Genomic DNA, 25,795 nt, shown 5'->3' with positions numbered 1-25,795 from the left:
CTTGCTGGTGTTTTGGATTTTGTTTTTGGGTTTTGGGCTAAAGTTAATTTTAGCCAGTTGCCGATGCAGTCCGACTGCAGGCCGAAAAACGCGGACAAATGTTCTCCCTGTGAATAAATCTTGGGATTGCATGGTGAAAGCTTCAGAGGTACAACAAAAAAACCCCCCACCACATCGTGCAAACATGCCGGAAATCTTAAATGCTGTGGACATGGAGGCATCGTCGGAGATTGTGGACATCTGTAAGTTGATTCGTTTTTTCATTAGTTTTGCCCTCTCATTGTGATCTGAATAATTGTTGTGGAGGCATGTCATGTATTAATCCCTGGCATCAGAAACTTAAAGCGTTGAATAAACGTGGAACTATACCCTCAGGATCCGTGATACTTTGTTATCGACCCTGGCACTCGACAGGCATTCATCCCCTGCTGCTATTGATTGGGTTTACCTTTCAGCTCGCTTTTGTCCGAATCGATTTGAGTATAATCTTTATTGTCTATATTTATCTATCCACTGTACCCAAATACACGCATGGATAGATAAACAGCAATCTAAATGAAAAACTTTCGTATTCAGCGGTTTTAATTTGATTTTGAGCAATTGTTCGTGCTATCGCTTGATTTTGTTTGGATATTTTGTGCCCTGAGAGATGGCCACAGAAGAATTCCCAGCAACAAATTCTTGCTGTTTGTTTGTCCAGCAGTTTCGACAGACCGGAATGGGATAAAAAATGTATTTTTATTTGATTTCGAATGCACTTCCCCATATACACTCGATTATGTAGAAAGCATTCACACTTTATGCCCCAACGCTGAGTGCTGCTGGGTGTTTGTTGGTGGTGTTGCTCCCGTTGCCACCTGCGGACATCAAAGCGATTTCCAAACACAAAAGCCAGCACCCACCTCCTGTTCGCAATAGTTTCCCACCACCACCATCGCTTCTTCGTCAGGTGTTCGGGGCCACCCATCGTGCTGGTAATTGGAATTGCTTTGGATCGCATTTTGAAATACATTTCTGCACGCCAAAGAACTCGCGGCACATGGCCCTACAATTGCCTGGCAATTCATTTCACATAGCAAGTGCGATTATCATATCTAAATAAACACATAAAATCCATTAAATAATTTAAATCTGCTTAGCTAAACACTTGGTCTCCAGCGGCACTTGTACAAAATGCAATGCGTTTCGATCCCAAGAAGACACAGAACCCCTTCTGATATTGTTGAACATGGGTACATCAATTTAGAGTAGAGTTTATGTTTCCGTTCAAATAATTACGCGCAGTTGAAGGTGAGTTTATTAAAATCGGTGGCAAGGTCAAAGTTTCACCTTGGAAGTAGATAGCTGTTCCACCGATTACTATTATAGAACCCCTTTCCAGTCCTCTACTCCCCATCAAAACGGAACAAGTTTCTTTTATTCTTGTGCAGAAGCGGAAATTATCAGAGCAAAAAAAAACGAAGGACCTCGAAAATCGAATGTGTTTTTCGGAAAAGAACTCAAAAGTTGCTGCTCACATGTGTGTGTGCTTATTATTGTTTATTGTCTGGTTGCCGACGAGTGCGGGAGGGCGATGAATGGGAAATCTGTTCATTTAGCTGTCAGTCCCCCCTGGCGCTGCCTGGAATGGATCTCAATCTCTGCCCACTGCTGCTTGATCGATATCCAACGCTGCAGAGGTCCGAAATGGGGGGGCAATCACAGATGCAAAATAATATTACACTCTTCTGCACGAAAGTTCGTTTTTCCTTTATCTAAAAAGCAGACAAGGAAAAATACGTTTTAAAACAAATTACCAGAATTAAAATACGTTTTTTTTTCGAAGCAATTAAGCATAAATTCAACTGTTCATAGTTCCGGATGCAATAACCATCTAATACCGAAGGTTTACCCAAGAAAAATCTGTGAAATTCCACAACTTTGAACATTCGCAATTTACTGGCAGCAGATGGCGCCGCACAGGATGGTGTTTCCCCTGCCACGAGGTTCATTAAGTTCACAGATCTCTCAACGTAATGACATTTCGGATTGATAACACACAAGGGCATAAATCTAACGCACAATATAATTATATCAGTGTACATTTAGCGTTTGAGTGGGAGCGTAGGGATGACCTTGATTCGGGGAAATTTATGGCTGATTGGTGTAATTTATCCATCACACTGCAATTGCCAGTAGCCACTGCCACTGCCACTGCCCTTGTCCCCTGCTCCAGTCGCAGAGCCCCCAAAGCGTTGAAGACGAACAACTGAAATGCTGAAAACCAAAACCAGAGATCTAAACAATGTCTGGAACATGTTTCTATTGCATACATCAATTTTGTTTAGATTGCGTCCCGTTTCTCGTCAGAAGTATGTACATATGTACGTATATATGCGCATATATTCCGCCTCGATCTAAGGAGAACCATTTACATGGACGGTACGTGGCACAGGAGCGGGAGTGGAGGAGCGTATTTATGCATATCATTAATATAAATATTTTGCCTCTGGCTTTTCGCATGTGTTTTTATGAGTTTCTGTAAATTTCTTTTTGCTTATGTTTGGATATAAAATTACTTGTTTTCCGAGCTGAATTATAACAATAATAATTGTTTGCCCCAGCAGGTAAACCCCCATCCCATGCGCACAAGCCGCAAGCAGACTTTCCGCTAATATTTGGTTGATTTTTTGCGCTTTTTTGCTATTGTCTTTGTTAACAAAGTGTGGCAATGCCATTTTGCATTTGCTTGAGAGCATTTTAGGATGATTTTACACTCGTTTTTGAGCTAATTTTGATGCAGTTTCCAATCAACTTTAAAACACTTCTGCAATCCATTTGCACAGTTGACTTTGGTGGGTTTATGGCATTGACAATGTCAAAATGTTTGGCTGTTTATCGTTTTCTGTCCCATTTTAATGGAGCGCAAATTTACAGCCCATGTGCCACTGAGCAGCAATCGCAATAATAATGATTGCAAGTGCTCTCTGCCATTTTCTTAAATCAAATACAAAATACGAGTATTGATGCACAATAAACGACTCGCGGACTGCGCTAAAAGCTGTTCAATGCTGCCACAAATTCCCCATAGACAAATGTTAATGCTCTTGCAGTTCGACGACCACACAAAAACAAATTGTTGCAATAATTCTAAACGATAATGGAGTGCTTTGTTGGCTTTGTTCCAGGCTAATTTTCAATTATAAATGTGCTGAAACTGATCAAATTTCACAGAACTTGACACACCGATAATAAGTGTTAATTCATTAGCGGCTGATTTCTCTTAAAGTGTTGCACTCCGCCGTATTGTTTATTTGTTCAAAAGGATTTAGATTCGACATGGGCCCAGCCCTATGACAATTTTTGGGGTACAAATGAACTTTTAACTCTGAATTGAAAGGTGTACAAAAGGCTTTTTAGCACTTTCCTAACGATAATCAAATACAAAAATAAAAAGCCACTTTTGACACCCTTCGTGCCACGCCCAGCCTGTTGCACTGCTTTTGTGGAGTGCGACATTTGTTGCCACTTTGGAGCCACAAAAAACTATGCAACAACTAAACACGACCAGCCTCAAGTGCAGTATCGCCAGAGAAAGCAAAAACTTGCTCCACTGTGGCGCACGGAGGGAGGCTGCAGCAGCTGATGCTGCAGTTGGCTGAAAGCCAGAAATTAGCCAGCCATGTCGTGGGACAGGGACGGGGACGGGGACGCGGTCGGGAACGGGAACGGGAACGGACTGATGTCATTCAGGGGCTTAGTTTAGAGGGTCTGCACACACTCAACGGATCTCCCCTCGACCTACGCTCCTGAGAGCAGCTTAGGGCCAACAAACAAAGGTCGAGGAGAATGTGCGGATACTCGTAGATAGAATGTGCACTCCTCTCCCCTACAATAACTCTTTTCTCATCAAATCTCCCTCTCCTCTGCTGTGCATGTGCATATGGCAACAAGGTCCGTTGCATCTTGCAACAAGCTAAGCAGCTGGCTGAGTAGATAAATCAAATGAATTGCATTTGTGGCCAAGTGGCCAAGTGGCAAAGAGGCAAGCGGAAGGCGACAGTCGAAAAGCTGTTGCTCTTGGATGCTCTCAATCAACACTTGATTAGCTAAGAAGCAACTATTTTCTACAGTTTATCCACAAACATTTTTTCTAGCATTTTTTCCTTCTATTTGTTTGGTTTATGCTCCCTTCAAACTGACCAGAGTTGGCAGAACCAACTGAAACTTTCTCAGCAATGAGCCGATGGAAAATACTAATCGAATATAATATTTACGGGCGGTTAGAAATGTGTTCTATTGGTAAGGCCGATTTCTTTTCAGTCCGCCCTCGTATAACTCTGGAATAACGCAGCTGCGAAGACTTTTCCTACTATACCCTATCCGATTTTTACAGCACAGATTCTACATAACAGCTCTCGATTTTCGTTACCGAATTTCATTCATTTCATTCTTGCATTTACGAGTATGTGGCATCCACTCAATCATCGCAATTTGCTGCGTTGAGATTTTTTGGTCTATTCAAATTGGTCTATTCCCTTTGACAACAGCTCGCTTGCAATTTACCCAACACTGGCTGAGCCGGAGCTGCGCAAATTGAATTTCGCACAGCATTTTCCAGCACTCAAAGTGCAATCCATGCAATTTTAGCAATACAACGAGATTTATTTCATTTACGCTTTGGTGCCAGGATAAATGGGTGAAAAAGGTAGCTGCAAAGAGACGCTGACAGAGAGAGAGAGAAAGAGAGAGAGAGAGGGGGAAAGAGGAAGATAACTCGAAAGAGAAAAGCAGCATAGATAGAGTGGGAGTTGATTTTCACCTAACTTTTCACCCCATTCGCTTGGATTTGGCACATTTGGCACAGTGCCTTCGATATTTTCCGTCTCGCAATGATTTACGAGATGATGTGTGGACAGAGCGATGGTGTGGGGGGAGAGAAAGCTGCAGCGAGATGGAGAAAAGTCAAGCGAAAACTTGTCAAGCACACAAGGGAATGAATTTATCTGTGGGGGATGAGGGTGGACGGATAGTTTTCCATTTGCTATTTGATGATGGCTTTGATGGTCGAATGTTTGTTCTCGGATTTAATTATATTTCCCTTTTGTATTTCATTCAACAGCGGCCGTCAACGTCATTACCATTATCAACACCAACACCAACACCAATACCAACAACAACAACAACGACAGTAGCAACAGCACCAACAACACCAACAACAACGTCAACAACAACAACTTCAACAACACGAACAACAACATTGAAGTGGAAGCAGAACTTCTTGGCCCGGGCGAACTTCAGCTTCAACAACTTCAACAACAGCAGCTACAATCGCTTCAACAACAGCAACAACAACACCAATTGTCACCTCATTTTGTCACCATTCCCCTGCTGGAGCGTCGCCGCCGCAGCCGCAGTCACAGCCGCTGCCGCATCACACCCCTGGCACCCATTATTTGCATACAGAACGGATCCCATCCCGAGGAGCTCCTCCAGCTGTCGCGGTCGCGCTCCTGCTTTCTGCGCGTTCGCAAGAGCTTCGCCAAACGTAAGTTGAGTCCGGAGTGCCCATTCCCCCGCTCTTCCCCACTCGTTCGTCATAACTCAAAGGCCACCATCGTGGACATCTCCATGAGAAATTCTCCTCTCTGACCATGTTAACCACAAGCACAATGGATGTGAAAAAGGGAATTGAGCTATGGAAGTCTTATTGATTGAGGTTTGGCTTGCATGGACCATTGCAGTAAAGCAGTTGCGGTGCTACCAGAAATAGTCTAGTCTGTCCGAAGATATATTTAGACATTTCATTTGGCTTGCCTTTTTATTTAAAGAATAATTTTGATCGTCAGATCATTCTTTTGTAAGTCATTCCTTCTGGAATTCTATCGAAAAGAGATTCCATATGTGGATCACATAATTCTTGTGACACCTTCCACAAAACTAGTTTTTGAATGGTTTTAACATCAGTATTTGCCTGCGCTCATATTTAAAACTATTCAAGATCGATGGATGTAGTCTAGAACACTTATTTCAGGCCGACCATTGGGTTAATATGGCCAGAGAGGAACCACCACAGCACGCTTTTAATTTCCTTATTTTTTTGGTACTCGTATATGTTTATCTGGACCGAACTGCACTTACATTTAACCCTTTTACCATCTATTTTCGCTTGCGCCAATCTCTGTTCCGACTCGTCCCAGCGCTATGTAGTGCTGGAGATGAGGATGAGGACGGAGATGGGTATGGGGCCAGCACTTTGACTCTGTGTCAGCGCTTTTAATTGAATTGCTGTGATTTCTCGTCATTTTGTTGCTGTTTTTGCTGCTATTTTTTGGCCATGTCCTTCCATTCGATATTGTTGTTAACCCTTTGGCTGTATCTCTTTTAAATCGTTTTCTTGTTTCTTCTTTCTTCTCTCTCTCTCTCTCTCTCTCTCTGTGTGTGTGTCGCACTTTTTCCACAGTTTTTGGCAAAATCATGGGCAGCAATAATCCCAGTGAAGCGGATCGATACGACTATTATGACTGTGAGTATAACGCAAACTCATTTCCATATCATATTTTCCTTACCTGTGTTCTACTTTTTTTGCGCTCTCTTCGATTATCTTTCAATATACATATTTTAATGGGGATTTTGCTTTTCTTCTTTCCCATTTTTATTATATATTTTCTTTGTTTCTGTGGCGAAAAATACAATCAAGTGGGAATGGGGATGAGCATGGGGATTGTGATTGGATGTGCGGAGAAGGTGGGCAGATTGAATGGAAATCTGTCAGTCATTAAGCATCAAGTACGAAATTGATGGGGATATAAGTGGATACACTTGTACGATGTGCATCTTTTACTCTACATATATGCACATGCGAATATGTACATATTCATGTATGTATTTACAGTGAAAACTTTTGTGGCGGACAGATTTCTGAGTGCACGTTCTCATGGCTGCAACAAAAAAGTTACTCCCGCTCGGTGAGCGATTTGTAAATTAATTTGCAGCAAACTAAGGTAAAGAATGTGTGAAAGAAAGTGTGAAGTGCGTGTCATCCCTGTTGCAGATGGGAATTAAATGTGCTCCTCCCAAGAGAACTCTCACGTCACATTTTTACAGGTCAGAGTTTCGACTGTCGAATTCGTGAGTCCTAAAGGGTTTCTCCTTCAGGGTCATCCAAATTGAAGTCTGGCAAATAAATACGAATCGGTACATAAGAAAGAAATATTGCTTAAGCTCAACTCCATTCAGTGGGAGATCATGCAAGTGGCAGAGAACAGAGCCACGTCTTTGCAGTACCTATGCACGGCCCAATGAGTGCTTTTAATCGGCAAAAAGATACAAAATAATCTGAACAGAGATCATCCAACAAAGCCTCAAGCGGGAGTGCATTGTAGGAGTTTCTGAACCGCTCGGTTTGGGCTCGTCTTTGTGGAGCACTTGGCATCTGCCATGCGAATAACTTTCCGAAGAGGCAGGCATGTCGATATAATATTTAATGTCTGAATGTCTACAGTGCGAGCACAAATAATAATACATCAAATAAATCTGTGAATTTCGACTACTCTCTCATAATTTCTCATTTGTTTTTGGTCTGTTTGAGCTTTTTGTTCGCCCATTTCGTCTCATTTTTGCTTTTGTGTGTCTGGCTTCCTTCTTTCTCCTTCTCCTTCTCCTTCTCCTTCTGTGCATTGTCTGTCCCTGCCCTACCACTTCTGTCTTCATCTGTCGCTGAGTGTGCCTGTCGCTGTGGCACTTCAACTTGCGGCAAGCGAAAGCTATAACAGAAAATCAATAAGACACCAGAGACAGTGGACTGTGACTGTGCGGAGCAGAGGGGAGTAGGAGCCTAAGCAGGAGCAGGAGCAGGAGCCTAAGCAGGAGCTCGGGCAGAATGGTTACACGGGGTAGTTCCCAGGGCATAAGCACTATTTATGTTGGTATCTAAATATCTACACTCATCTGTCAAATATCACGTTTCCTGTTTACACTTCTTGCTGCCTCAATATGCCCAGGGATTCCAGTATCTTCCTCTCTCTCTCTCTTCTACTCCTTCTCCTTCTCTTTCCCTTTTGCTCACACTTTTACTCAGATATTTCTCCGTCTTTATCCTCAGAGCCGCCTCCTTTTGGCAGGGTTCGGTGCTCCGCTGTGTTTGTATTTGGCATGTCGAGTGTTGAGTGGCATTTTCGTCTTTCCCCACTCCTCCCACTCTCACTTTTCTCCCTTGTGCTGCGTTGTATTGCTGCTGCTATTTGTTGATTCTACAAAATGCAAACGCCCAACAATAAACCCAACTGCCAAAAAGTTGGGCATGCCACAACGCGTACAACAAACAAAATGCCAAACATTTTCAACAGACATACAATTTATGCACCAAAGCTAAAAGGCAAGTTGTCTCTGTCCTCTCCTCTTTATCAGTCTCTTTCTCCTTCTCTATCACATTCTATTTCTGCTTTCTTCGATCTACTAAGTGTGAAATCAATAACTTGCATTTCATACAACAACAAAATTTGAGTCTTAAACTTGAATAACTCTATAAAGTTCCTCAAAATGTTGAAGTTCTTTAATAAACAGAAACTTTTTGAAGCACTTACACATATAATTAATAGCAGAAAAGGAATAATACAAATTCAACTGAAAAAAACTGAACGAATAAACGCGCAAATAAAATGAAATTCCTGAAATGACCCATAAAAATTAAATGTACTGCGAAATGTAACTGGTATTGAGTGCTTATGGCAATTAGATGACACAAAAAGCAGGCCCAAAAATATGTTCAATTAAAATAACTTAATTTTAGACCAGAACGAAAAATGCGCCAAAGCTTCCCTCACGAAATGTAAAATACAAACAAGTGCAGAGTGAATATAAAACAGATTTGAATGAAAGGCCAAAGCAAATGAATTAATAAAATTACCCTGCTCTGGCAGTATCTTGGTACTTACTCGATTTACGTATGCGTGCCTCCTAGCTTGTGCCTTTATGTGCCCTAAATGGGACACAATTCCCAATTGGTATCCGATTTATAATATGCCATTGATTCCTTCTCCCCCACTCCATAGGCAGGAGCACACGTGGCCGTCGCCCCCCGAGCATCATGTGTCAGAGCTCTCATCGGTGGGAGAACATTTACATGCGAGGTTTCCATATGTCATTTAGATGTTTTGACAATCGAAGAAGGCAGCTCAAGTGTGCGTACGAAAACAATCGATTTGGGACAACTGGGACAACTGGGAGCCCTGCGTGCATGTGAATGTGGGGACTCTCTTATTGTATCTGCCTTTTTGCCTGATGCTCGCACATTTTGCTGACCATCGTCAAGGGTCAGAAAAGTGTTTGCCTACTTCTAGGCGCTGCCAGCGAGAGATATAGAGATAGGGAGAGTGAGTGTGTGGGAGAGAGAGAGAGCGAGCTCTCCAGACGTGAACGATGCAAAATCTCTGGAAAATTTTCCAGAATACGAGCCGTAAAATTCATTCACTTAATTTATTGGCAACAGCTGCTGGTGCTGTATATAGAAAACTTTAACTTTATTTTGAACGAAGGGGGAGCTTTCCGTCCTACTATTTATTTGTGTATATTTGAACGCTATTTGGCACTCTGAAAATGGGATAATGAGTGCTTTTCACCATACCCCAAGCCAGGTCGAGGCAGCCTATCGTCTCCGCGCCTGTCCGAGTTGCTAAGCAACAGGTAGGCCCGCAATTTGGCGAAAAGAGAAGCAAAGAACGGTAATGTTCTCCCAGTCATGGCTGAAATCAGCCCAGATGCCAGCGCGCTGCCTCGCGAGCCGAACTGTGGGCTCGTGCCTCGTGGCGCCCATGATTTCGCTTTCGTTCGCTGCGTCAGGGAAATTTTTGGTCCGCTCGAGCAAAATTCCCCGCTAACAGCAGCCAGGAAAATCTCTCGCATGCGACAAGGCCGAAAGAGGAGATGGTCAAAGAGGAGCCGAGCCGGAAGGGGCACAGATGCGAAACCAAAAACCGAGACCGAAACACTTCCCGCACTCCGTCGCCGCCTCGTTTGCCGCCTCGTCGCGTCTCGGCACTGGCATCGGCACTGGCATCGGCATCGGCTGCGGCAGTGTGGCACACTGGCACACTCGCTGCTCGACTCCGATTCTGATTTTAGTTCTCGTTCAGCTTCGCCGACGGCACGACGTGTTCCACAGAAAACCAAGAAAATCTGACGAAAATAACTAGGGAAATTGTCGTGTTGTTCTCCTGCGCGGGCCACGCAAAAGCGCAAATTGAAAACTTCCAAACATCCAACAAAATTAAATATGCTAAATCTTTGAAAGATAAAAACTATTTCTTGTGTGAGTTCTAGATTCCCTGAAATTTAGGATATTTCGCTTTTTTTTCCGGTGACTTCAATTATATGTTTATTAATGCAATCAAAATTTTGCGTTTCGCCACGAAATTCAATTGGAAAAGTTTGAATATTTCGAAGAGTGTTTCCCTTTTTATTGTAGTTTTTTTCAAGTGCAATGAACAGAATATAATTGGAATAATGAAACAAAAGTTGCCCAAGAAACTAAACATAAACTGAAACATAAATTATTGCAGGAAAATGAGGCTGTAAAAGTGCCATCCAAATTAAAAACATGCAAAAGTATTTGAAGCAAAGGCAAGCAGCAGGCCGAACCCTTTCAAATTATTGTGATATGGCAAATTAAATAGTGTAAGCCCATTCAGCTGACTAAGCGGCTTAACACCTGTCCGCAATCAGGCAGCATCGTGTTTCGGGGGCACATGGCTCAATCCTCTTATTGTTTGGCCAAAAATGAAACCATTCGAGCTTAAAGTGTTAATTCCCAAAATGTTTGAGGCCCCAACAGCACCGGTACCAGCCCCAGCCCCAGTCCCAGTCCCAGCCCCAGCCCAGACCCAGTCCCAGCCTCCGGCAATTCCCATCGCTGTTTCATGTGTGCGTGTGTCCCTCTCGGTCCCGGGAGAACTGCTTTGTTCCACAGAAAGCACTAAGACCGAGTCTCGGGAAATTGTTGCTGCTAAATTAATTACAATAGCTGCCGGGTGCCTGCACGAATGCCAGGCGGCTCTTAAAGGCTTAAACCCAATGTGTACCCTGTAAATGAGCTTTATCGCACGGTCTCTTGGCTACCTGAATGTATGCTATGGACTTACGGAATTGAGGATAACCAGGGATTCAGTTGGGTTCACTTACTTTCAAATATGACTTTGATTTCCCTCTGGGTTTATAATCGCAACTTTAAAGCTAACTTTAACTTTAAGTGCTTAAAGCTTAAGCCTTTCAGGCACAGCATGTTTCAGGTGTTTTGAATAAAGTATGGAAAATATGCTAGCATCAATTATGGACACCATTTACAATTTGAGGATTTCAATTGACAAAATTACACTAAAATAAAGCTTACTGCAATTTAAGTTTGGGCTCCACTCATTCCACAATACTGAATGTGTTCTAAAATGTTTCTGGAGTTTCTGGAAGCTTGAATCCAAACTCGAATTACTTCAATTGAGTTCTGGATATGGCAAGTTGAGGCAGCAAATTATTGATTATATGTTGAAAACCCATGAACAATTTATACCAAGAGAATGTCATTGAAATGTGTGCAGTTTTAATACAAATAATTCCAACTAAAAAAGATTGAAATCAGCTGAATAATCCTTAAATTTGCATGTAGCCAATAAATGTTTGTAGCCTGGAATACATTTAAAATAAATTAGGGGAGACGTGTGACACTTTTCGCTTCGTTAATGCTCTTGTAACTAAATGAATTGTCTGCTTGCCTTGTCGCGTAAATGATCGGAAAAGACACGGCGAGTACGAGTTAAGCAATTTTTAAGTACTCGGCTGAGAAAGTGTGGATTGGTATTCCCATCAAATGCCAGAAATGTCCTTCCCCATTTCAATGTACTCCGTCACTTGTCACACGCGCCATTCCCGCCTTTGCCTCTGCCCCTTGCCTGTTCCCCAAACATTTATAAATGTCTCTGCCTCAGCACACTCTCCTCTCCTCTCCTCTCCGACCGCTCTCCAGTCGAGCGAGCCCTCACTTGCTAAATATTTAACCTGCTTGGGCGTTGTGTTTTAAATTTTTAATTAAAAAAGAAACAAAACAAAATAAAACGTTCAAAAACACCAACTGAACGCAGAAGAAGAAGCGCCAACAAAACCTGACTCTAGACGGGGGGGAAAAAGAGTGACAAGCCCACAGGAAAAATGTGTGTGGGTAAAAAAAAGAAATAAAGAACACCGTTTGAAGCACTTAATTGCATTTGGCGTGTTTAACGTGCAGCTGCCTCGTCGCATAATTATCAAAATGTTGCTCATACGCCGTGTGGCGTACACCCAAACAGTTGGTGCACTCGCCTATGTGTGTGTGCAGGTGTGTGTGTGTGCGCAAGTGTGTGTTCAAGCGCATTTAATTTTGGCCAGCTGCAGCCCCACCGTTCAGCCCTGCCTGGGGGAGTCCAAGCCCCTTTTTTTGGCATTCGAAATATTACACATCCGCCGCTTGGGTCGCAGCTGTGCGCGCAATGGAAATGCCTGCGAAAAGCGCCCTGCAAAATGTATGAAAATTGTCGCATTAAAGCCAGCGGCAAGACAGCCACCACCTACACCACTGCAACTACACAAACTTCCACTCAATTGTTTTCTGATTAGTTCCAAAGCGTTTGCTGGGCTTCCTAATTATACATGGGCATTCTCGGAATAATTAACTTTTGTTTGGTGAGAAGGAGTACGTACAGGAATGGCTGCGAATCTTCAATCAAAAAGTTATCTCACTGCCTGAAAAACACTTCCCGGGCTTCTTCACTATATTAATAATAATAAGTGAAAGAGAATATTGAGAATTAAGAAGAAATGTCAGCGAAAGACAAGTCAAGGATTCCACAATTTTAATTTGCTTTCATACGAACAAAACCTTTACATTTGTTGGAGCTGACGCTTGGAAATACACGAACCAAGATAGTACCGGAAAAATTAGGCAAACTGCAGCAGGAAAATTACATAATTCTGGGAAAATGCGAGAGCTCAGGACAGACGGTGGGTTGCACTTCAATCACAACTGGAAAACGAAACTACATTGGTGTTGGGAAATATCAAGTTTCCACTCAGCTGTAGGGCAGATTCTGTTCTCTTTCAGAGCTCCAGTCGGTTTTCAATCTGCCTTTACCTTTGACACTCGTGAAAAGCTTAGGCCAGCACTTGAGGCTGTCTCTCTCTTCTTTCGGCCTTTTCCATATCCGTATTCCGTTTGCCGTCTGCCGTCTGCCGTCTGTTGTCTGTCACTCAACGTTCGAATGAGCCTAATGCAAATCTGATTGGCTCAAAGGAGAAATTCAGCAAGGCCCTGAAGGCCAGAGAAGAGGCTGCTCTTGGCCATCATTTGAGATCCATTCGAAGACCAAGAGAGGCGAGAGACTAACTAAAGACTTGTGTGCGGCTCATGCAGTTGATAAACAATATTTGTTGATTTTCATTGGGTGTTTGATGCCACAGAAATATGGAGGGAGGGGAGGACGAGGGCGAGGGCGAGGGAAACTCATTCGCTTATGGCAAAATTTCATTCATAAGAGAAATTTGTTTAGCCTTTTTGTGCAACGTTTTTCAACGTTTTTATGGCATAAACAAAAATCTCCCGTTTTTCGCCCGAAAAATGTATGGAAAGGAATTGATACTAAAATTGTGATTTGCGTGTAATTTTGTGTGGTGGAAGGTGGAGGTGGAGGCGGAGGTGGTGGAGCCACCTTTGAACCACTGCACCGCAATTTATGTGGATAAATATTTGCCACCAGCCGCCAATGCTTATTGTTAATAATAGCATAATTAAAGTGTTTTTCGGTATGATGCAGGCGCAAAGCAGTTCGAGTATTTCCGGGAATCGTTCACACAGATTGCAGTGCTCATTATTCCTACGCTTTTCGAACAAAACTAAGGGCAAAACACTTTTTGCGTGGGGTTTGCTCATGAACTGAAATATTCCAAGAAAATATTTAATGCAAATTCCAAATGTCACCCATCCTTATCGTCACTTGTACATTTATTCGCCTTGGATTCCTCCGCTCTCTTGTATTTTTTGGGACTTGTTAAACGTTTCCTTTTAACTAAAGATTTTTTGTGGAGTTTTCTATGCGTCTCCCATTGTTTGTGCTTGCATTTGCTGGTTTTTTTTGTTGACTCTTTATTTATTTCGATGCATAAATTTAAATGGTAGCTAAGGCAAAAGTCGACCGCAATAAATGCAATTAATAATTGAAATAAATAAATATGCTAACAAGCAAATGAAATACACATTTTTGTGTGCCATAAATTATAGATAAAACATCAAAAAACCTTATAAATTCTAAAGAAAAAAAAAACAAACAAACAAAAAACTCGACTTAAAATCGTAGAAGAAAAGCCAACAACCAAAATGTATGAGCATGATATGTTTGGAATGTCGGGCATTTGATTGATTTGTGTCACCAATAAGCGAAAAACTCAGTCCAAAAATCACCAAAAACAACAACGGCAACACCAACGACAAGCAGCAACCACCAGCGGGTGAGTAGCCAAATAAGTAAATCATAAAAGAGATTAAATGTAGGCAATAAGGAAAAGCCCAGCAGCGAGTGCACAGCATTGCTCGAAACACAGATACTCACTCACACCAACAACAACACCAACAACAACACCAACAACAACACCAACAACAACACCAACAACAACACCAACACCAACGCATTAATCACCACTAAAAAATCAACAATCCAAAACGACAACAGCAACAGCATTAAGTTGTTTGTTGTCCTTCGCTCTGATTTATTTATCTACTCGACTTGCTTTTTTTTACTTACAAAAATATTTACAATTCTGTGACACTGCAAATATTTGCGTTCAAAGGGTAAACGAGCGACTGGGGGGAAAGGTGGCGACAGAGGCGCTGATTGAGGTGAGTCTACCACCGACATCCGGCAGCAAGTGTAGCAGCGCTCGATTTTGCACTAACTAACTCTCACATTAATGTGAGTAACAATTTAGTGGACAAAGACTTGCTGGAATGCAGACACAAGAGCGTGCTCCTACGAGTAGAATGTTGAAAATCGTTAGAGAAAGAGAACTTCCACGATTGGTGGGGATTTTTGTAAGGCAATGCTGGAAATTTCTCCTTTTGACTCTATTTTCTTTAGACTCCTATTCTCATTTGAGTTCTCATCAAATATGAATTCATATTCCACTTTGGATTTGGTCTCTGGCTCCAAGTATTTATTTATTTTCATTTCTGTGATGACTCGACTGCCGATCTTTTCGTCTTTTGCTTCTGGCAATGGGAGACAATTTTTATGAAATGAGTCAAATGCACGAGACGATGTCGAAAACAACATTTTGTTGGGCAATGCGATGTAATGCACAATAAAATAATATAAATAATAAAAGCGCCTGCAGAGGGGGCGCCCATTAAGGCGCTGGATGGGGAGGACAGTGTGTGGAGGGAGGGGGCAGGTATGTATGTAAATATGTATGTACATATGTAGCAGCATGTGTATGTACATATGTATGTATGTTGATATGCCCAGAAGAGTACTCAAATATAATTTATTAATATGTCAAAGACATGTTCCTGGGTTTGTTTTTGTTTTTGTTTTCGTTTGTTTTTTCTACTTCCTGCCCCCACTTCCACTTCCACTTCCACCATCTCTGCCTCTCTCTCTCACTCTCTGAGCTCTTCTTATGCCATTGAATTTTCTTCCCTTCCCGCTAATTCTTCTTCGTCGCATTCATTTTCCTAATTTTTGTACAAAACAAACTTGTTAATGCTGCCTGCCGCATAAGACAAACAAGTGGGGGGAGAACACTCGGAAGGAACCTAAAGATGCGCCAGAGAAGGAAACTCAATTCAAACTCCGGCAAACTTCCCGGGAACTACTCGCATTGTAGCCCCACACTCAAGTGGGATGGAAGTTCACTGCAAATAAACTGAATTAAAAAATGAACTTTTTCCACAACCAAAGCGGAAGTGGCATGCGGAGGTATCGGAGATGTCTCTCATCATTTCTTATAATTTTACCTGATTTCATCTTGTCTTCCATTGCTGTGCTTGAGCCCAAACACTTTCTGACTCCTTACTACTGCGGGATGCTCCCCTCTGTATAGATTCTTTGGCATCAAGAACATATTATTATACTTTTACCTCAGAAGCCCAGTGGAAATCTGCTACTTTTGGGCCACACAAATTGCCACAAACTTCATCCATTTTCCTTCATTTTTCCCCATTTGATTTGAGGCAAATGTGCAGCGAACATAATTGCGATTGTCTGGCGAATCTGTTGACAGTCCCACAAAAAAGCCTTTTCGAGCGAGGGTTGCCAGGCAAGTAAGAGAAAAATAAAAGGTGGGGCACCGAGAGAGCAAGAAGAAACAGCAACAAATTTAATTTCGTAAGTGACTTTTGGCAGGGCAGGTGAAGGTGTCTATAAATATAGGCGATGTCAGCATAAATTTCCCAGGCAGCCTGCAGCAGCAACCGAGAGAGATGGAGAGAGCGAGAGTGGTAGCGGGGAAACAGCGAGGAAAAGCAACGGGCAACGGGGAAATCAAAGCGAAAATTGAACGAAGAAAAGGCTGTAAAATAATCAAAGCGCTTTCGTCAATGTGTATTGCAGGAAGAGAGACAGAGACAGAGACAGAGAGAGTGAGAGTGAGTGATACGCAACACACACACCATGCAGCGGCACACACATACAAGCATAAATAACCTGCAACTTTGTTGCAAACATAAAGAGGGTGGAAGTGGGGGGCGTGGCCGAAAAGACATAGGAACAACACGAGCTGTGCACATACAAATGGACCGACTTGTCGTTCGCTTTTCTGCACGGTAAACAATGCAATAAATATAACCCCAAAAATACAAATAAAAAAAACAAAAACCCATGTACATCAACATCAAAACTACGCAAAATACACTACACTAAATTCAGTTCAGGATTTTCGCTTGTCAGCTGTACACATTCCCCCCCGGGAAACTGCCACCCGAACCCAACTAAGCCGCGTGTACGCCCACTGCTGGAAAAAAACGCAAATTTTGGATTCAGCTGGGATTACCTTTCTGCTGCCTGACGTCTAATTTTGGTTGGGAGTTCGCCATAATCTTGCAGATTTTGTAAGCAAGAGTGCCAGGATTTTAAAGGAAGCTGCTTCTATTTTTGCTTTACAAATTCATCACCAGCAGGCGACTTAAGTCCAGACATCAGTGCGCGTCTCCACAGATGGTGCACACATATGCTGCTTTGTGGTTTTTCTATAATAAATAAGTTTAAAATTCCTTAAGAAAACAGCAAATCATAACAGCAAATCAGCAATTAGTCGCAATGGCAATAATTTACTTCCTTGATTCTTTTCTTGTTCCCTATCTGGGGTGCCACAGACTATCAAGCCACAGCTTGGTTTAAAAACCTCCAGTAGTTAGCTCCAGCCTCCGGTTCTAGCCTAGAATTTGGTGTTTAAATTGCTAACAAACAAAATCGCTGGCAGTTCTGTGGTTTGGGCGGAATTGATTCCCATTTCGCTCGCGATTTCTGTGGCACTCCTGATTATGTATTTAAATTGTCAGCGGTGCCAAAATAAGAGTGTAATTAATGTGCATGAATGTCTAAAAGAAAAACTATGGTGGGATAAATGCCGCAAATAAAATGTAAATGTGTCTTATGGATTATGTGGAACACGGAAGTTGTTAAAAGTGAGCAAACTTGTGGACAAACTTCACTGCCCATAGGCGAAAGTGAATCCAAAGCAATTTGCACACGGATTGCCTAAAATGGCCAAAGCCTTGTCCTTCCCCATGTAATCAAATACCAACCGTTAAAAAAAAAAGATCCTGTGGCACCTAAAAATGTTTCCATTCATTCTAATTATTTTAAATATTCAACATGGCATATTAATTTGTTTACTTTTGGGCATTGTCTTGTCAAAAGTATTCCCAGTCTTAAGTTCCAAATAAGCAAATAAGCAAATGAGCACTTCCACCTGTAAGCTTGCCAAATATTTTTGTGGATGGCGAATTTTAATATCTCCAATAAAGACGCAACAACTCGGAGCTGGTAAGGCAAATTGAGTGGGTTGGAAGGGGAAGTTGGCTGTGCGAACTTGTGGCATATGTAGAGCGCTGCCTTGTTCCATAAATAACCCAAATTTGTATTTATTTTTGACACACTTCCCGTTTTTGGCAGCCAGAAATGTGTAAGGTCTATTTGGTGTCCTTGGAGATTCTTTTTTGAAGCCGATTGGTTGTGTGATAACAATGAAGCAGCACATCTCGGCGAACGGAATGGAACGGAACTTCACGTCGGGTATGGCAACTTGTTTTGTGTACAAGATTTATGCGAGGACTGCATTTAATTTGGTTCATTCCCTGCCTGGCGTGTCCCGCCTTCCCGTCTTCCCGTGTCCTGTTCTTTCAGCCAGCCCCGAAAAGCAGCTACAACAAATCCAAGGACATTCCCGAAACGCCTCTGAAATATGAGCCGAGTTTTGTGCGGTTCCCTTTTCCTTTTCGGCTCTGCTCTGCTCTGCTCTGGTTTTTCCCTTGGAAACCGCACGCACTTTTTTTATCCCTCGGTTTACATCACACGGAGCGCCAAAAAAAAGAATGCGAGGAGAGTGGCTGAGGGGGAGACAGGGACAGACGAGCAGAAATTGACACAGAAATTGATTTTTGGGCCTTTATCATGTTGCTCAGCGTTTCAGTGTTGTTCTTGCCGTCGCTACTCTCACACACAGCATCCCTTTTCTCGCCACCCTCCCCACCAGCCCTTTCCCTGTGTGTGTGTGTGTGTGTGTGTGTGTCTTGTTCTCCTTCGTCGGTTCTTATTTGTCTGCCTTTCAATTTTAGTTGTTGCTTTGTTGCCTTGCCGCACACACCCCACCCACATTTTGTTTCCTTGTCGCTCTTACTTTTCTTTACCGTTGTACGCCATGTTTTTGGTGCCTGTATGTGTGGGTGTGTGTGTGTGGGTTCGTTCTGTGTTAAAATATCCCACAGCGAGGGAAAAAAGAAATTCGTATCATACCTGAGAGAGCAAGAGAGAGATGTGAAATGAAGCTGTCATTGGCATTCATTTTCTAAAATAATATACACAGCACATACCACCTCCGATACAGAAGAAAAGCTCTGAAATCTCGAAATGGCAAGTGTCAATAATACTCGAAAGTTGGCCATGAACTAATCGAGATATTGCGGCTTAGAGGATGCACAGTACAAAGATCCCATGGCTTTTCTCCTGCGTACTACACTCACACCGCATCCATGAAATGTTTAAAGGGCGTAACTAAAGTTTAAAGTTGGGAAAAATCTGATGAGAACCTACTGTATGTAGAACCATAGAAGCACCAGTTCGTTCGCCTTGCAACGAACTCAGTCACGCGGATGATGGTGATTCATCATCGATTTTAACGACGCACAGAGGGACCTCAGCAGAAAAGAGCTGGCAAAAGGTGAACGATTTGTGAAAGCTGTGGATACAATGAATAAACATATTCAAAAATCAATAAAAAGCTTTAGCTTTGTCAGATATGAGCACTCAAAGTTGAAAACTATTTCTGTGTGCAAATATTTATTCAACTTTTATTCACATGCTGCGTTTTTGGTATCATTTATTAGGTGTGTTTATTGTTATCCATAATCAATGATAAACTGATATTTTTCTTGAACAGTTGTAAAGTGAATATCAGTTTCCAAGCTTCCAAATGTTTGGGATGTTTTTCAACTATAACTTGAGTTAACTCGCCCACTGTGCGGCGCGTCTTTCGTTTGCTTATGTGCAATTTGTACCGCTATGCAATGTCATTCGTCGAATGTGCGTGCCCTGTTGGAACCGTGGCTTAGGAACTGCCAGGAGAACAAAGAAATCTGGGAGAGCAGATCAGAGTGCAGTTATACTTGGAAGTGGAAATACCAGCAGAAGCAGCAACGCCACTGCAGTGATAACAACAACAACGCACACAGCAGAGGCAGAGACAAATGTACGCACATACATATGTACATACATATGTACATAGGACGGAGGAGCAACCTCATCAAAAGCAAAAACAAATTGCATTAAACAGGCAAATGGAATGCTCTACCCACCCTCATGCACACGCTCTCCCGTTCGCACTCATTCGCTCACTCACTCACTGCCATAGACAGCGGCATTCTTATGGGTTTCATTGTCAGCGAGCCCGTTTAGCGGGTCGTGGAAGGTGGGAGAGAGTAAGTCAGACATTCAACAGGCGGCTGTGCTTAGCGCATCCCCGCATGCCCTATCCCCTCTCCGAATGCTCAATGCCCTCTTGCCTCTTGTCCACCGTTCTGCCTCTTCGTCTTTTCTCTACTCTTCGTTCAGTTGTTGTTCTTGTTGTGGTTTTTTTTTTGGCAATAAGGGAGGCGCCGGCGACAACAACGACGACGATGGAAATGACAACGGCGTTGGGTTGCTCTTTGACATTTGTTCTTTCACTTTTGCCTTGCGGCGGCAAACATCTCCCTCTGCCCACAGTCGCTCCTTCGGCTCCTGTTGAGCCCTGGCTCATATGTTTGTACGTCTGAGCCAGTGCTGTTGCCGCTATTTGAATGCCTGCCACATATGGGGGACACGCAAACGCACACTGGAATATGCGAGTTAATTTGAAAATCGATAAGTTTTCAGTCTCCTTTTATTATCATTGCGACGAGTAGGGCGGGGGTCAACGACAACCATCAGCGCTGGAGAACACAATGACCCGTTAGAAGGTAATCGATAGCAGTGAATGCATGTGGAACGAACTCGGAACCCATTCAGAAGAAGTCAATGGCAGAGGCTGATTGGGAAAAGCTTCTTACGGAATTGCCATTACAGCTTTGGAGTCGTTTGCAGCTGAGGAATACATTTACACCTACTTATTAGAAGATATATGTACTTACATGAAACAATTGAAAGAATTCGATTGATGAATGCTTCATGCATCAATAAACTAGTGCTGGGAAGCACCTTACTTCTCCTACGTCAACTCCGAAGAGCAAGTCTCTTCGTACAGTCAAAATGCAACAAGAATGTGCCGAAAGATATTTGAAATGAATGCTCCATTTTATCTGCGCACATTTACATAATTGCGCGTACTTATCAATATTTTCCATTTACATGTCATAAAAATGTTTCCACATAATTGTCTCGCAGTTGAATAAATGTTTATTAAGCAGATTTCAGCAGATTACTGGCTGATTGGTTTCTAAAAAGCTCTCTGAGAGTTGAAGCAAATGTTTGCACAACTTGCCAATGTCCATTACTGATGGCAAAATGTTGACGATAAATGTGCAATTTGGCAATCGGCTTATTGCAAATTAAGTTTCATTTCGATTGGCCAGGTGTACGAGTGGAAAAAGTGGAGAGACGAGTGCATTCATCTGTTTCAATGTTTGTTAATTATACATAATTGCAGCAGAGTTTGCTTTACCTGTACACGTACATGAACATGTACCCTCATCCATCCAGACGAATGTTTTGTTTCACTTATGTATCATTTAGTAGGGCTTATTAGGCTTTTTGCTTATATCCACTTAATCGTTATGTTTTCACTTGTCTATAGGGTCCTTAGGTATCTCTGTTTGAAAGCTACAAATCTGTTTAATCGATTGGATTAGTGGTGTAACTTTACCGACAGAGCTTCGAGCAAATATCTCAAGTACAATTCTATTCCAAAAACGTTCCAGCCCAGCATGCGAAGGAGATGTGTTCATGTATGCGATCGAATCCATTGGGGGTTGCGAATTTGTGGCATAAAAGTGTAAACGTTTTTAGCAATAAAAGCATTCCATCCCATTGCCCCATTTCTCAGAGGTCGAGCTCTAGTTCTAGCTCCAACTTGAACCATTTCGAGTGCGGCTTTCATGTGCTGATGCGACAATTTTGAGTCCCACAGTGGCGGCCATTAAGCCATACACAGTCGGCCAAGGAAATTCCTATTCTCTTGAGTGTGGACGGCTGGGTGGCCATAAAAACTGTGCAGTTGTTTCATTTTTTAAGGCGGTGCGCGCGCAAATTGTTAATAAACCATACAAATATAAACTGATTGCCAAGGGCGGAGGTACATACATATGTATAAATGTTTGAGCCAAACTGTACGCATGGACATAGATACATAGATTGTACATACGTATGTTTATTGTGAGTGTGTTTGTGTGTGCATGAGGGGGCGTGGCAGTAAGGCATGCTCGAGAGCACACTCGTATGAAAGTGTCGCACTTGAGTGGGATTATAAATAATAAACTTATGAACGCAAGTCGAGACCGAGACCGAGACCAAGAACGAGACCATGGGCATACACTCGTAAATGAAATAAATAAAGTAAAATAAAATAAAATGAAATGGAATAGCAAAAAAGGAAAGTCAAGCTAGTCTGAGAGCGGGGGGGATGGAGAGCTGAAGGGCTCATTGAAAGAACGGAGGACAAAGGCAAGAGACAGACCGTCTGTAGGTCCCCAGATACTGCGTTTGACACCATAATGAGTATTAGCGCCCAAACCTTTGAAGGAGAGCAAGGAACAAGGAGCAGGAGGAGGCGTTGGAGGTGGGAGACAAGACAAGCATCTTCAAACTAGCGCCCCTAACAAAAGCCCTTAATAAAGCCAAGCACAACAATGGAGAATAAGCCAGAGACAGACCCAGGCTCAAAACATTCTGGAGAAGAAAATACATTTCATAGAATTTTCGCAGCTTATTAAAGAAAGTTTTGCACAAAAAGAAATCAAAATATTCTAATGAAATATTTAAATCTCATCTCGTTTGGTGTCAATCTTAGAGCAATTATTTTTAAATAAAGAAACAATTATGCGCCAACGACATTTCAAACTTTAATGGACTTAGATTTAAATTTATTTGAAGTCGTTCCAACCCATCGCTCTCATTATGGCCATGTGCTCGTAGCATTTGCTACTCTCCTTCTAGTGCGGGAAGGGAGGGATTACAAGGCCGATAAAGATGGCGATTACGATAACGATTATGGCCAAGTATCATTGGGTTGGGCTAGGCCATAGCCATGCATAATTAGCACGCCACGTGCATGGGGGTAAGTATGTAGGTATCGGTTTTGGTATGCCATTCCCATTCCCATTGCCATTTCCATCCCATTCTGCTCAGCCATTGTTATCGATATAATCATATCCTTCCTGTGGCAGCGTACTTATCGGCGAATGCTCTCAGCATTAGTGGCCTTCAATGGAAGAGTAACGTGACGCAGAGTGGAATCGCCAATAAAGGGGAGAGGGCCCCAGCGGGGCGCATGGGATTGGGCGATTGGGGGTGGATGATAGCGTGAATTTGACATTGTAATCTTTTAAATCGTATTTAAAGGTTAAATCTTAATTAAATGTGCCTGTGGATGCCTTCGGGAGGCTCCGAGACCCGAACCCAGAGAGAGCTCGGGGCGAGTCTTAGCCGACTAAAGTGAGCTCGGGCAGGGAAACTCCGGGCTTTGACTTTGGCATATAAATCCAAACTTATCTGCGGCAATAAATCAGTTTTAATGCGTTTCTCCGTCATTCACGCTGCCTTGGCCAAGACAAAGCCCCAAAAGCAAGGCAGTAACAAAAAGAGAGTAAGTGAGAGAGGGAGAGGGAGAGGGGTGGAGTGGAGAAAAAGAAAGCGGGCAAGATTTCGCCGGATTTGTAGACCAAACGAAAAAAGTTGCCTCACTTGGTTTTATGACCTTCAAATCGGATCATAAAATATAAACGAGTTGAAATATCCACAATTATGGCAAAAAAGGATCGGGCAAGAAAAAAGAGCGCCCCAACAGCTGCAAATAATGAAGAAATGGAATTTATTTCCGCAAACTCTTTCAAACACATTTATTTTTATGAACGGCTCTTGGGAGTGTTCAAACCGATTTCGTCAAAATATTTGAAGCCAACAAAATGCGGAGGGAAAATGTCTCCTCGCTGCTTGTTCGCTCTCTCCTTTGCCGTAATTATGTCCGTGTGCATTACCGGTGATGAAGCATCTGAGAACAAGCATCTGCATAAGGAATAAATGTGGCGAGAATGTGTTCCTGTTCCATTCGTACCACTCCGTTCTCTCATCATGCTCTTTGCAGTCGTTTCAGTTCCATCTCATTTCATTTCATTTCATTTCATTTCAGCTGCTGTTCCTTTAAATTAACGCAAACTTCTCCGTTGGCTCCATCTAAGTGTGTGTATGTACCTCTCCATCTCCATCTCCATCTCCATCTCCATCTCCATCTGCAGCTCCATCACCGTTCCGTTTTGTGTTTTGTGCTTTGGCCGAAATTTTTAAATTTTTATGACGCAAGTTTATTTTCAAACTTTCTGCCAGCCGACGCCAGCAACAGCACAACAAGAGCACAGCACAGCACAACAAAATAAAATAAAATAAGGAATAAATAAGTTGGCAGCTGATTCCCGGAGGCTTTTCAAAGCCATCGCCCAAGAGTGAGGTGGCAAAAGAGCAACAGACGGACAGAGAGAGAGAGAGGGAGAGCGAGTTGTTTCTCATTGTTTAACAGTTGATTTTTTGACGCACTTTGCCTGCTTATTATGTGACATACAAACACACTCGCACACACACACACACATTCGAGAGTGGGTAAAGGAAACCCTAGGGGACAGGCTGGGGATGCCATTGTCACAATGCCAGGAGAAATTGTAAACTTTTTTAATTAAGGTAAAGGAATTCGCACGGTCCCTTCGTACTCCCCAACCGATTCAGCACTTCAAATCACTTCCATTTCCAGCCCAGGTTCTTCTTGGCCCCATTTCTGGGACCCGCATGAGGACTCTTCTCTGCCTCCTTGCCACTCTTCTACGCTGTACTCCGGACAGCACTGCAGAACACTTTCAAAACATTTTCAGGCACTTTTGAATAGTTCCTTATGTAGAAAATACTTTGAACAAGCTTTAAATTTCAGCATGATTCAATTTTTAAATATTTGTTAGGCACAAACAAAATACAAAGCTCGAGTTTACATAGAGTTAAAAGTGAACATTAAACGAAACAAAACGAGAAGGGACGTGTGAGACGCTTCTTACGCGTCACAACTTTTATACCCGGCACTCAGTACTACATCTGCAACTTAGCGGTTATTTGTCAAATTTTACATTTTTTCTTCATCTGTCATCTACATCAACAACACTGCTCACGCCAAAACGCTCCTTTAGCTCGCCACCCTCCCCTATAGAACCACACTGCAGAGTCGCCGCGGAGGCAGAGGCAGCGGCAGCGGCAGAGGCAGCGGCAGAGATGTGTCAGGGGCAGAGGCCATAAACAGCGCGAAGCAGAGTGTGAATGCTGCGGGACGGGGTGGGTTTGGCCACTGAAAATTAATTTCTCCATTGTGGCTATAATAATGATCCAATCGGATCCCAATTTGGTGATCTGATAGATATGGTCATTCCCTACGGAATGGCGTTTTTAGTTTTCTGTTATCTTCAAAATTGTAGATTTGGGAAGTTTTCGCCCTTTGCGGGGGCGGAAAGGGGCGGGGCTCCTTTTCAAATACACTGATTTCAGTGTGAGCATACAGCAGTCTGGTGCCAAAATTTGGTGGCTGTAGCTCTTATAGTCTCTGAGAACTAGCCGACAAACAAGACGGACGGACGGACGGACAGACAGACATGGCTCAATCGACTCGGCTATTGATGCTGATCAAGAATATATATACTTTATGGGGTCGGAAACGTTTCCTTCTGTGCGTTACATACAACCGTTATCCGCACAAATACAATATACCCTATTTACTCTTCGAGTACCGGGTATAATTAGTAGAAGCTTAGAAGGCAAAGGACCAATTATTGTCCCGGGGAAAGTGCATTCTATACTTTCGTGGCTGC

The 25,795-nt window shown here is 42.6% G+C and overlaps 1 protein-coding gene across 4 annotated transcripts in view; it reads left to right on the top strand.

Moving 5' to 3' along the window:
- LOC117896792 overlaps positions 1 to 25,795 on the top strand; it is a 78,097-nt gene continuing 52,302 nt past the window's right edge. Inside the window, exons 1-3 of one of the 4 annotated variants that reach the window (XR_004649050.1) lie at positions 1 to 242; positions 5,102 to 5,527; positions 6,443 to 6,505. The gene's annotated coding sequence lies outside the window, so the exon portion shown is untranslated. Of the gene's footprint in view, positions 243 to 5,101; positions 5,528 to 6,442; positions 6,506 to 14,319; positions 14,503 to 25,795 lie in introns of those variants that run through there. The other 3 variants (XM_034805303.1, XR_004649048.1, XR_004649049.1) reach the window with 3 other exon arrangements.

Source organism: Drosophila subobscura, chromosome A (assembly GCF_008121235.1).
Source record: "Drosophila subobscura isolate 14011-0131.10 chromosome A, UCBerk_Dsub_1.0, whole genome shotgun sequence".
Classification (NCBI taxonomy): Eukaryota; Metazoa; Arthropoda; class Insecta; order Diptera; family Drosophilidae; genus Drosophila; species Drosophila subobscura.
The sequence above is the reverse complement of the archived record's forward strand: the minus strand, read 5'-3'. Positions and strand labels throughout refer to the sequence as shown.